The sequence below is a fragment of the Heterocephalus glaber genome, unplaced genomic scaffold (assembly GCF_053883595.1).
Source record: "Heterocephalus glaber isolate CG9 unplaced genomic scaffold, H.glaber_assembly_v1.0 deba00001610, whole genome shotgun sequence".
NCBI classification, from domain to species: Eukaryota; Metazoa; Chordata; class Mammalia; order Rodentia; family Bathyergidae; genus Heterocephalus; species Heterocephalus glaber.
The window spans coordinates 30124531-30138397 of NW_028258381.1; the positions used below are offsets into that span (position 1 = coordinate 30124531).

At 39.1% G+C, this 13867-nt stretch overlaps 1 pseudogene across 1 annotated transcript in view; it reads left to right on the top strand.

Annotated features, from left to right (window-relative positions):
* The window catches only part of LOC106008987 (E3 ubiquitin-protein ligase UBR2-like), a 31806-nt pseudogene that overhangs the window by 13449 nt on the left and 4490 nt on the right, over positions 1-13867 (top strand). The window contains exons 10-16 of the transcript XR_015445276.1: positions 5491-5593; positions 8155-8264; positions 8374-8454; positions 9466-9644; positions 10083-10280; positions 11896-11989; positions 12788-12949. The product of XR_015445276.1 is annotated as an E3 ubiquitin-protein ligase UBR2-like (transcript). The remainder of the gene's footprint in view (positions 1-5490; positions 5594-8154; positions 8265-8373; positions 8455-9465; positions 9645-10082; positions 10281-11895; positions 11990-12787; positions 12950-13867) is intronic.

Here is a 13867-nt window from a genome sequence, read left to right on the forward strand (position 1 = left end):
AAAATACAGTTACGTTCATCACTGGGGTCTTGTACCATTACATGAGAATCTTGGTTCTTATTTTTTTCCCCTTCCCTTGCCTTCCCTTCACTCCCTCCACCCTTCCCTATTTGCAAAGACTTTGTTTCCATTTTTTTCCTTTTCTCATATTTTTTCTTTTCCCTTTCTTCCTTTCCCCTACCCCTCCCACTTCCCCTGTTCCTTTATTTTTTAAATTTTTTTAAATTAAATTCTTTTACTGGTACATTGTAGGTATACAACACAATTACATTTCTCACTGGGAATTGTACCTTTACATAATGCATCTTGGTTCTTATTTTTTCCCCATTCCTAGCCCTCCTTTCACCCCCTCCACCCTTCCCTATTTACAAAGACTTTATTTCCATTTTTTCCATTTCTCGTCATTTTTCCTTTCCCTTCTTTCCTTTCCCCTGCCCCTCCCACTACCCCTACCCCTTTGGACCTTTTCTTCCTATTTTGCGTTATCGATTATTCTTTCTAATCATTGGTACATTTTAGGTATACAATATAATGACATTCATCATTGGAAATTTGCACCTTTAAATAATCTCTCTTGGTTCTTATTTTTCACCCTTGCCCAGCCCTCCCTTCAACCCCTCCATTCCTCCCTATTTACAAAGATTTTGTTCCTAGTTTTCCATTTTCTCATATTAATCCCATTCCCTTCTATCCTTTCCCCTAGCCCTCCCACTTCCTTCCCCTTTGCCCCTTTTCTTCCTATTTCACATTACCTGTTATACATTTAGTCTTTATTTACACTTTCAGTTTCTCACACCAGAGAAACTATTCGGTATTTATACATGTGTGTCCTATTTATTTCACTTAAGAGTATTGCCTCAATGTGCATCCACTTAGCTATAAATGTCTCTAATTTCTCATTTTTTATGGCTGAGTAGTACTCCATTTTATAAAAAAACCACATTTTCTTTATCCAGTCTCCAGTCGATGGGCATTTGGGCTGTTTCCAAGTTTTAGCTATTACAAACTGTGCTGCTATGAACATGGGCGCACATATGTCACTGTAGTATGATTCTTTTAGTTCTTTGGGGAAGATCCCCAGCAGTGGAATAGCAGGGTCAAATGGGATTTCCAGTCCTAGTTCTTTGAGGTATCTCCATACTGATTTCCACAGTGGTTGCAGCAGCCTACACTCCCACCAGCAGTGGAGCAGGGTTCCTCTTTCCCCACAGCCCCGCCAGCATTTGTTATTGGTTGATTTCATGATAGCAGCCATTCTTTCTGGAGTGAAGTGGAATCTCAGTGTTGTTTTCCTTTGCATCTCTCGAATGACCAGTGATGTTGAACATTTTTTCATGTATTTATTTGGTATTTCTACTTCTTTGTCTGAGAAATGTCTGTTCATTTCAGATGCCCATTTTCAGATTGGGTCTTTAAATTTGGGAGGTCTGATCTTTTTAAGTTCTTTATAGATTCGAGATGGTAGACCTTTGTCTGAGGAAGAGCAGGTGAGGATTTTTTCCCACATTGTGGGTTGTCTCTTCACACTGCTGGTGGTTTCTCTTGCTGTGCAGAAGCCTTTTAATAAGAAGAGATCCCACTTGTTGATTGTTTGTGCTAGTTCATGGGCAACTGAGGTTTTGTTCATACAGTCTTTTCCTACACCGATGTCTTCAAGGGTTCTAGCTAACCTCTGTTCCAACTGGTTCAGAGTTTCTATTTTAATATTTAGATCTTTAATCCATTTTGATTTTAGTTTAGTGCATGGTGAGAGATATAGGTCTAGTTTTAATCTTTGGCAAGTTGAAACCCAATTTTTCCAGCACCATTTATTACAGAGGCTATCTTTCCTTCAGTGAGGGTGTTTGGCTCCTTTATCGAAGATGAGATGGCTGAGTGTGTCTGGCATTGTTTCTGCATCTTCTAATCTGTTCCACTGGTCCTCAGGTCTGTTTCTTTGCCAGTACCATGCTGTTTTTATCACAGTAGCTTTGTAGTAGAGTTTCAGGTTGGGGATTGTGATACTCCCTGCCATTTCTCTGTTACCTAGAATTGCTTTTGCTATTCTGGGTCTCTTCTTGTTCCAAATGAATTTTTGGATTGTTTTCCCAAGGTCCATGAAGTATGCTGCTGGGATCTCAATTGGAATTGGATTAAATCTATATAGCAGTTTTGGAAGTATGGCCATTTTCACTATATTAATCCTTCCTACCCAGGAGCAAAGATAGAGCAAAGGAGATCTTTTTTTTTTTTTGGTACCGGGGATCGAACTCGGGTCCTTGCGCTTGCGTAGCAGGCGGCGAAATCACTGAGCTAAATCCCCGGCCCTCCCCTGCTCCTTTAGACCTTTTCTTCCTGTTACACAATATCAGTTATACATTTTTTTAAATTACAATATCAAGATCTAGGAGACATTACAACAGATTTTACAGAATTTAAAAGGATATAGAAAGCATATTACAAAAATCTTTTTTGAAATAAATTTGACAACTTCTAAGAAGTACCTTGGAAGACAAATTAATGAAACTAACTCTGGAAGAAATATAAAATTTGAATAGCACCTATTAAAGAAAGTATATTCCTAGCTTGAAAACCTACCTGTATGACAACAGCAGGCTCATAAACATTTTAACTGATAAATTAGAGCAAACAATTAAAGCAGAAAAAACAAGGAACACTTCTCCCCTCATTTTAGGAAATCAACATTGTGCTAATCCTAAAACTGGATAAAGCTAATAGAAGAAAGAAGTATGAACATAGATAGAAATTTGTTTAACAAAACAAACTATTAGAAGTCAGATCTAGCAGTATATAGAAAGCGGTTTTGTTATAGGGATGGCAGTGTTGGTTCAGCATTGGAAGATCCACCCCCAAAAGTCATCATTTTAACAGAGGAAAGGAAAAAGCTATATAGTCCTGTCACTAGTTGGAGAAAAAGTATTGGACTAAATTCTACAGCTGTACATGGTAAAAGCTATCAGGAGACTAGAAGTAGAACAGAAACTTCTCAGCAGATTAAAGACATGTATTCCATACTTTCAGCAAAAAACACCTTATATGAATGGAGAAGATACAATGCTTTCTCCTTAAGGTGGGGAACAAGGGCAGATGTGCTTACTCTTTATCTGTCCATTAAACTTTGAAACCTAGGCCCCACCAAAAGAGACTGGCAATAAAATGGCACAATTAGGATAGGATTGGCAAGGTAGAAGCAAAATCTTTATATGTAGATGAAATGATCATCTACAGAGAAAATACTAAGAAATCTCTAGGAGCCCCTAGAACTTGTATTTGAATTTAGCAGGATTAGAAAACACCAGATATATATAAAAATTCAGGTCTGTATATACTTGCTATAAATGAAGACTTGAATATCAAAATTTAAAAGTTATGTAGGAGTACAAAGGACCTAGAAAAGTTAAAAGCAAAAACAAAAACAGTGTTGGAAGATGTTCAGGACCTAATTTTAAGACTTCTTCTAAAGCTACAGTAATCAAGGCAGTGTTGGTGTAAGGAAAGACATATAGATCATTGGAATAAAACAGAGAATCTAGAAATAGAACCACACATATATGGTCCACTGAGTTTTGAAAGATTATTTAACATTAGCATTTTATAGACTATAAACTCGACTCAAGAGCCGAGGAAGAGACAGTGTCTTCAGCAAACGGCACTAGAACACCTGGTATCCATATATAAAAAATTAACCTCAACCCTTTTTTTCCATACATGAAAATAACTTGAAGGGATCTATGAACCTAAATAAGAAAGCCTAAAAGTATGAAACTTTAAGAAGAAATTATAAGGGAAAATATTTATGAATTCAGGGTAGGCAAGAACTACCTAGGATACAAAAGACATGATGTATAAAAGAAAAAAATTGATAAATGAGATTCCATAAAAATTTAGAACTTTAAATGACATCATTAAAATGAAAAGTAGTCCTTAAAGAGACCATATTTCCAATGCATATAACCTATGACCAGAATATATAAAGAATTCTTAGACCTCATTAATAGGCAACCCAATTAAAATGTAGACATAAGAAGATGATAAATAGCCAGTATAGTACAAGGAATGCTGTGCAACTCTAGAATCAGAAAAATACTAATCAGTACAATAATAAGATTGAATTATACACTCATTAGGGAGATGAAGTTAAAAGTTTTAAAAGCCTTGTCATGACTTTTTCTTTTTGTTGGATTCTCCCCCTTTGCATTTAATTTGTCACGCCCAATGGATTCATTCTGCTGGGTTTCCTGGGGTTGTGATCCTCATTGTCTTTTCCTAGGGTATTGTCTAAAAGTTTTTGGAGTGCCGGTTTGGTATTCATGAAGTTCCTGAGGTGCTCTTTATCATGAAAGCATCTTATTTCTCCATCAGTTTTGAAAGATAGTTTTGCAGGGTACATCAATCAGGGTTGGAGGCTGTTTTCCTTTAGTGCTTGAAATACATCACTCCAAGCTCTTCTTGCCTTGAGGGTTTGCATTGAGAAGTCTGCTGTGATTCTGATGAGCTTTCCTTTGTACATGATTTGTTTCTTCTCTCTCACTGCTTGTAGAATTTTGTTCTTCTGTTGGATTTCTGGAATCCTAACTCTTATATGCCTATGTGTAGATTTTTTTGATCAAGGCTATTTGGAGTCCTATATGCCTCACTTATCTGTATGTCAAGTTCTTTTCCTTTCCTTGGGAAATCTTCTGCCATCACTTCTGTGAAGAGTTTTTTTATGTCATCTGCACTCTCTCCTGTTTCTTCATTGACTCCAATCAGTCTTATGTTATTCTACTTTGCATCGTCTAGCAGCTGCTGGATTGATTTCTCGTGTTCCCTTATAATTTTCAAGCAATTTTTCTTTTCCTCCTTGGTAATTGCAATCTTATCTTCTATATGTGAAATTCTATCCTCATATTGGTTCATTCTGCTGTGGAGACTTTCGATGGAGTTCTTAATCTCCTGGAAATCTGTTTGTATCTGTTTTATGGATTCCATTTGTTTCCTATGTTGGGATTCCATCATGTTCCTCAGATCCTCTATTTTTTTATCTGTGTCCTCTCTAGATTTATTAATCATGTCTTGCCCCATGAGCAAAATCTTTGCTGTTATCTGAGTAATTATTTCTGATTTCATTTTTCCCGTATCCTCTTTCATTGCCAGTTCAGAGAGTCCAGGTGGTTGAATATCAGATTCTTTCATCTCGTTTCCCTTTGGGGTTGCTGTAGGTGATCTGGAAGTCTGTTTTTGAGGCTTGTTTATGTGTCTTCTCATTTCCATGGGGTGGGAGGGGGGTGGTTTCTGGCACCCGCGTGGCTCACCTTTTCTGCCTTAGGAGCCTGGGATGGTGGCGTGGGAGCTCCCTTCCAGGTGAGCTCCCTTCCAGGTGCTGGGACTGGCTCAGCTTCTCTGCCCTAGGAGTTTGGGATAGCAGTTGGGGAGCTTCCTTCCGGGTGCTGGGATCGGCTCAGCTTCTCTGCCCTAGGAGCCTGGGAGCCAAAACGTATTTTATTTGAGGTATTACATTTAATTGGAATGGCACTACAAGAAGAAAAACAACATTTAGAGAATGCCATGGAAGAGCATGTAGTAACATTTACCCTTACTCAGAAGATTTCAAGTATGTATATATTTCTTACTAAACTAACTTGAAATATAAGTGATTTTAAATAATCACTTAGAACCTCTTTTGTTTGATCATATAAGTGGGTGACATTGGGTAACACTGAATCCAAATATTTGAGGCTACATGTATTTATCTGTGTAATGAAAGTACTATACTAGATCCTGTTATAAAAATACCTAGGAACAGACAGGTATGGTGGTGCACACCTGTAATCCCAGCGTTCTGGGAGGCAGAAGCCGGAAGATTGAAAGTTTGAACCCAGTCTGGGCAACTGAGCAAGTTAGCAAGACCCTGTCTCAAAATAAAGAGGTAGAAACATAGCTCCCTGTGAAGGCCTTGAGTTTGATCCCCCCCCCGACACACACACACACACACACACACACACACACACACACACACACACACTCATGGTAGGACCTGTGCGTACTTAAGTGACTAAGTTTTATTTTATAAACAGCAAAAATGAGTTCTTATTTTGAAATTGGTATAGCACATACATTTATCTCTAAGATAAACTTAAAAACACAAAGTATGCTATCAAAATTTCACTTTTAAATTGTTGCTATTATAAAAATTTAAGAGTCTATAGTATTGAAAACAAGAAAAGTAACTATTAGAAGATTGGCTTCTCATTTTATATAAAGTGACTTTATTTTTTAGAAAGGCCAGGGAGATATTTTTTCTAGCTTTGTATTTTTTAAAATTGTAAACACATTAGACCAGTTGAAAGAGTTGTACAGTAAACATCCATATACTTAGCACTGGATTTGGCAGTTAATATTTTTATTTACTTTCATATTGGCACGCTTTTTTGAACCAAGTGTTGTAGACATCATAATGTTTCACCTCTTAATGAAAAGCCTTTCCTTGGGATGGCCATGGGGCTTGGTGGCAGAGCCCTTGCCTGGCATGTGCAAGGTCCTAGGTTCCATCCCCAGCACGGTGGAAAAAAAAAGTTTTCCTTTATTTTCACAATAAGCAGTTGGTTCAGTAATCACCTGCAGTGGTGGCAACTTTAAATCTTCCTTGTTTGTGTTGATTTTTTAAGAAAACTCTACTTCTGTATTCTTTATTGGCTATTTCATAGTCAGTTATAATGATTATTCCTTTAATGCTCAGGCTGGAGCACATCTGGTCAGTGGGAAGCCGCACCATCTGCTTCTGGGCTGCTCTCTTCTGGCCCCATTCGTGTTCCAACCACCTTGCTTTCTGGTACAGAAGGAGCTCACGGTCAGCCTCGCTTTCCCTGGGCAGACCTGCATCCAGCCACTTGCTGGGGTGCCTATGGATGATTTATGATGCTTCAATAGGGTTTATGAATTTCTGGAAAATGATTGTTTCTGTAGCTTTCTTTCTTTTTCTTTTTTTTTTTTTTGTACCGGGGATCAAACTTGGGACCTTGCGCTTGCGAGGCAGGCGCTGGAACCACTGAGCTAAAGCCCTGGCCCTGTTTCTGTAACTTTCTTCAGTGCCATTTCTTCCTATGACAAAGACTGAGAACGCCATGTTCTAGCAGAAAACAGGGAGGAAGCTGTCCTGTCTGTCACTGGATCTCTAGTTTTCCCTTTTGCCTTTCCAAATAAAGGAGAGCAGGGGGGCCCCGGCAATCCCCATCGAAGACTGTCTCGGCAGGTGCAGCTTTCCCTGCACTCTGCACCACTGCTGGTCTGAGCATGAGCATGGACACTGGCCCTTCCACTGCCTGTCGCCGTGCTTTCACTGCCGGTAACCACACATGCTCCCTGCCCTGTCCCCTCACCACTAGGAGAGGTCAGCTTCTCTCGCCTGTCTGTCTTAAACAGTCGTCATTTTCTCTGGCCGTTGCTCTTACTTCTTTTGGAACATTTTATATACATAAGATATAATATGTATTGATTTGCAAAGAAACCTCTCCATCTAGAGTCAGATCCCTAATGCACAGCCATAGAATTGTAGATCAGGAAGACTATTAAAGATGACACTTTCAGTCTTTTCCCTTTTTAGAAAGAAGCACATTTGCTAGAATAGCAGCACTTAACTCAAGAAAATCAACAACTGGATATTTCTGGCCACAAACTCAGTTAGCTAGTATTGGAATAAATGTACTCTTGACAATATGGACTTGACTTTTATATTTTTTCTTCAAATATAGAAGCAGTGAATTTATAAAAGGAAGAAATTTATCTTCTTTTGAATCTAGCTTTTATTAAAGAAAAGTTCCCAAGTAAACAGATTTATGCATATTTGCATCTCCATAATCCTAGTTGGTTTTCTTAGACTTGTAAAATCTCACGTAGACCAGTTTTGGATTTTTTTCTAGGTATTTAATATTGCTGGAGGCTATGTTAAAATAATCATTAGGTGTAAGAAGTCAGTTTTTAATGCTTAAAGAATTCTAGTTGTTTAAAACATTTGTAAAGTTCGAACACATCATCTTTTCAAGGAGTATTGAAACTTTCTCCCCAGCAGAGCTATACTTAAATGATGAGCACTGGTATTATGAGAAACTGGTGGCTAGGACTAAGCCCTGTGCCCTGCTCACTTTATTATTGTGCCTCTCACTCTTTCTCCCGTAGAGCCTGGGGAAGCACTGAACAGCTCTCGGAGCATTCTAGCCATGTTGGAGATGCTACAGAATGCTCCCTACCTAGAGGTCCACAAAGACATGATTCGGTGGATATTAAAGGTAGCAGTTCATACATTGCTCTGCTTTTTGTGGCAAACATTAGGTACTTGTTCTGTGCACATTGCAGTGTTTCATAATGTGAGGATAACTGGTATTTTTTTTCTGGTAGACTTTTGATGCTATTAAGACCATAAGAGAGAGTTCATCTACCAGTCCTGTGGCAGAAACAGAAGGAACCATCATGGAAGAGGTATAAGAAGTGTGCACTGAGTAATCCTAGCACTTCGGGAGGCTGAGGCAGAAGAATCTCAAGTTCAAACCCAGCCTAAGCAGTGTAGCAACTTAGTGAGAACCTGTCCCAAAATTTTAAAAAATTTAAAAGGCTGGGCGTGTAGCTCAGTGCAAAATCCTGGGTTCAAACCCCAGTACAGCAAAAAGAAGAAAAGTAAAGTGTGGGGCCAGGGTTGTAACTCATAGGTAGAGTACTTGCCTAACATGCTCAAGGCCCTGGATTCAATCCCAAGCTTTGCAAAAATAAAAATAAGAAGAAAAAGTAAAGTATGCTAATACTGAAAAACTATAGCAAGTTGATATTTACAAACATTTAAATTCCAAGAAATGTCCCGCTATTTATTTGTTGTGGCAAGTTTTTGTTTTTGTTTTGGTTCTTTTTTGTTGTTGTTACTTTTTTTGGCGGGGGGTGGTACCAGGGATCGAACTCTGGTCCTTGTGCTTGCTCAGCAGGCGGCGAAACCACTGAGCTAAATCCTAAATCCGGGGCCTTTGTTGTTGTTTTTGTGTGGTTGGTTGGCTGGTTGGTTTGGTTTGGTGTGCTCTTTTTTTTTTTTTTGGTACTGGGGATCGAACTCAGGACCTTACACTTTCGAGGCAGGCGGCGGTACCACTGAGCTAAATGCCTGGCCCATGGTTTGCTCTTTTTTTAAAAGCACATTAGGTTGATAATCTTTTTTTCTGCTTGCTGGGCATGGTGGCACACACCTGTAATCCCAGCACTTAGGAGGCTAAGGCAAGAGGATTGCCATGAGTTTGAGGCCAGCCTGGGCTACATAGTGAATTTAAGGCCAACCTGAACTACATTAGCAAGACCCTGTCTCAAAAAACAAACAAAAGGAATCTTTTCTTCTGTTCAAGTAAGATTGTAGAATAGTTTTAATTGGTGTTTATAATGAAGATGTTTTTGCTTTGGAGAAAAATGTGCATTTAGCTTCTAATGGTCTGATTGAATGAGTATTAATTTCAGAGTTGAAGAGACAAAGACAAAGCTGAGAGGAAGAGAAAAGCTGAAATTTCCAGGCTATGAAGGGAAAAGATCATGGCCCAGATGTCTGAGATGCAGCGGCACTTTATCGATGAGAACAAAGAGCTCTTTCAGCAGACACTAGAGCTGGATGGCCCTTCCTCAGCTGTTCTTGACAGCCGGTAAGGAAAATAGCCATCAATTTTAATCTCTTGATCAGTGGTTGTCACCTAGGCATAATTTTTTTTTCCTTTTAAGTACATTGTTAATCCTAAAGTAAATTAGTAGAAATGATAAATTTTGTGGCCTCCTGGTAGAGGAGCTACACTTAGAAAGTTTTGACTGCAGGTAAGCTAGTTAATTCATATGTACACACCTGAAATGTTATTTTTGACACCAGATTTGATAGTCACAAAGAGTTAAGGCTCAACTCTGGCATCCATGGTACATAGTAGATTGCTGGGAAGAGTTGAAGAGCGGTCATTAATGCACATGAAAGATTTTTGTGATTCAAGCCATTAAAACCATGTTTTAAATACGTACATTCTGGAGTCTAAGGTTTGATACTTGTGCCTAAACTTCCTAGCCCCATTCATTCATTCCTGACCTTTCTGTCATAGCCCTGTGGTTTCAGGTACGACCTTTCCAGCCCTGGGCCCAGCACAAACGCAGGTCCCTGAACACAGACAGTTTGTCACCTGTATATTATGTCAACGGGAGCAAGAAGTTAAAGTGGAAAGTAAAGGCATGGTCTTGGCAGCATTTGTCCAGAGATCAACTGTACTATCAAAAAACAAGTGAATTCATCCAGGATCCAGGTAAGTCATAGCTGGGTGCTCCTCCTCCTCCTCATGACTGCCAGCTAGTGTGATTGGTGTTAATGAGATTTCGTTAATCTAATAACAACTCCATAGGCTCATCCATGGGAGTGACTTTTACAGGAATCACCCACATGATGCCCACACAGCTATGTATTCATAGTAGCAATTCAAAGAAAAACTTTGCTTTGTCATGTGACATTCACATACTTTGGTACCTACTAGTCTTTCCTGTCTTCCAGCATACTTGTGAAGTCCTCAATATTTACTGACACTGAGTAACAGTAATTATGTGGTCTCGTGGGTGGAGCCATGTGGCTCAGGAGCAGTGTTGGAGTGACCTATTGAAAATGAGTCTGGAGCCAGGTTCTGACATAGGATAGTAGCACCATCACTGATAGGTCCCAGAATGCAGCCTTGACTCCAAGATCGCTGTGCAGGACATTCTTAGGGGGAGCTTGGGGGTGAACATCTAGGGAAAGGAAGTAGGTTTGAGCTGTAGTGCAGTTCCCAAAGGCCTCCTGTAGCCCAGGGGGATCCTTGCACTGGGTGCCCAACACTGAGAAGTGACTGGCTGCAGGTCACCCTGGAACGAGGTCTGACCTGAGTGCAACAGTTTTCCCTCCAAGAAAGATAAGAGTTGGGCCTTTCCAGCATCTGGGAGAGTTTAGTAGCTTCTTCCCACCTAGGGGTTTAGACTGCACCTTTACTCTTCAGCTTGCCTTCTGTCTGCTGAAAACACGCATATCCCTCTGGATGATACCAATAAGCTTCTTCAAGTAGGAACTGTATCTTAGAGCTTCCAGAGCACTTCCTTAGCCAGAGCCTCTCATGGTGCAGGATGGAGAGAGCAGTCCCGCAGGGTCACCTTCACTCTGTGAGGAAGGTCATCCCAGTGGGACTCTGGAGCATACTAGCTATGAAAGACTGGTCTGCTTCATGTTCAAAAATGGTTCTTTGGAGCAGGGTGCTTACCTATAATCCCACCACTCAGGAGGCTTAGGCAGGAGAATGCTGCCAGTTCAAGGCCAGCCTGAAGTACATAGCGAGACTCGATCTCAAAACACAAATAGAAAAAGGTTCTTTGAACTACGGGATTTATAAATTCAAGTCAAAGATACAATTTCCTAACTCTGTGATTTATGACTTCCTAAAGAGAAAGCTTTCACATTTTCTATCATAAAAATATTTTATTATGTAACATTTGCATTGTCCAAATATATAAAGCAAATTGAAACTTGAGCCATTCTTTCTAGAGTGCTGGCAACTCTCCATTTATACTGATTTATATAGAGAATTTGAAAAACTCCAAAAGAATACATGCATCTATCTTGTCTTCATTTTTCATCTCTAATGTATAAACATTAGTAGCAGAACACAAAACTCTGAATTATTTTTTCCCCTGGCATGGGCTTAGATATTTCCTTGTCATTTTGCTTTTAAATAATCCAGGGTCTTCCACGAATTATTGATATCTTAAATGAAAGGAATAAACTAGAATTTCATTTTAAGTTTACAAGTCCTTTTCAAAGATTTCACAAATTTAAAGTTGTACATTTATTATGCGAAAATTAAATGCTTTTTTGTTTGTTTTGTTTTTTGTTTTGTAATGCAGAAAAATAGGATCCATTGTTCATGCACCCTGATCTGCCTTTCGGGACACACACTGGTAGCTATGGGCACCTTATGCATGCCCATTGTTGGCAAAGGTAATTTATATTCTTAATATTAGCCAAGCGAAGCTCATCAAAGATTCAGAATAAGAATTTTAATGAAATTCCATTCTAGATAAAGGAAAAAGAACTAAAAACATAGACAAAAAACCTTCATATTGTTGCCTAATAACAAAAGTGATTTGCTTTGTCATGATGTAAAAAAAATATTAGAAACATTGGAGTATATCAGATTTTTGTTTAAATGTAGCATTATAACATAGTCTCTTCTTTATCCCTCCAAACAAGGAAGTGAATCTACATTAAGTAACAAACTGGAAGAGGAAAAAGGTTTTTTACATTGCAATAAATCCTTGAAAAGTAATGTTGCCTTCCTTTAGGCCCAAGGTGAACAGCTCTCGATTAGTCCCTGTTTGTTCTTCCAAAAATTGTAATGACTCTGTGTGCCAAGATGGGATAATCTTGAAGTTGTTCTACCTCAGTGCTTTCTATGCCTGTGCAAAGCCAACCCGCCAGTACTGTTACTCTAGCACTGTGTTCACTGAGCTGTCAGGAGCTGCCCCAGGCGAGTAGGCGCAGCTCTGGGGAAGTGGCCAGACAATAATAGCATGAAGAAATTTCTGTTACTGATTTCCACATGCTTATTTGCAAGTCAGTTTTATTTCCTCTTTGGTTATTAAAACAACTCAAAAGTCATAATGCTAAGTGTTAAAAATAATGCAGTTCAGTTTTGTAGTATTTGTGGAAACAGATGATTTACAATGCTGAAGCCTCTGACTTTCATTCAAATACATTACCATTGTTTTTGATACCATGTGTTCTCTAATTGTAAAGGTATTTTGATTCTATTCAAACTAAAGAGCAGAGAAGGCAACAAAGATTATGCTTACATACGAGCTATGATGTAGAGAATGGAGAGTTCCTCTGCCTGCTGTGTGAATGCTTGAGCAATACTGTTATTCCTCTGCTGCTTCCTCCAAGAAATATTTTTAGCAGGTAAATTTGGGCTCAGAATACCTTGTAACAAAGCACATTTGCTCTGAAATGATGAAATAATAAACCAGGAGGGAAACTCAGCCTGTGCAGTTGCATTTTTCCCGGGTGCTATCCAGTCTTCTTCATTTGGTCATTTCTTCTAACAGCCCCATGCAATATGATTTTGGTTTCTATAGAGGAATAGGCCAATTTTAATAGTTTCTTATTCACCCATAAATGCTATAGAACATAAAATTCCTCCGTATTCACAAAAACTGTGTTCGTTTTTAGGGACCCTACTTTAAATATCTCCCTCATGCTTTGTAAAGATGCTGACAAAACTGAGAAGTTGACATGGAGCAGCCTAACAGTTGAGCAGAGTTTTATGCCATTCATTGGCCAACAGCAGCTTTAGGAGTTGGGGTGGCGGGGGGGGGGATCTATTGGTCTATTTAAAATTCCTAGGCTGGGGCCAGGGATTTAGCTCAGTGGTTCCACCACCTGCTTCGAAAGCACAAGGGCCCGAGTTCGATCCCCAGTACCAAAAAAAAAAAATTCCTAGCCCAGATGTGGTGGTGCATGCCTGTAATCCCAGCACTTGGGAGGCTCAGGCAAGGGGCTAGCTTTGAATTTGAGGCCAGCTTGAGCTACAAAATGAGTTCAAGGCCAGCCTGAACTATATAGTGAAACTGTGTCTCAAAAAGTCAAAAACAACAATAATAATTTTAAAATAATAAAATTTCTGTTCATAATTTAGGATATTTTTAGTCAATAGTAGTATTAGATATAATCATTTCGTGTATGAATATGATGCTGTCTCCTCTTGAAATCTGCACTTCACTTTGAGGTTTAGAATCGTGCCCACCTTACCTGCACACGTACACATTGAACATCTCTAACCTGAAATCCCAGATGCACCTACATAACGCCAAAACATTT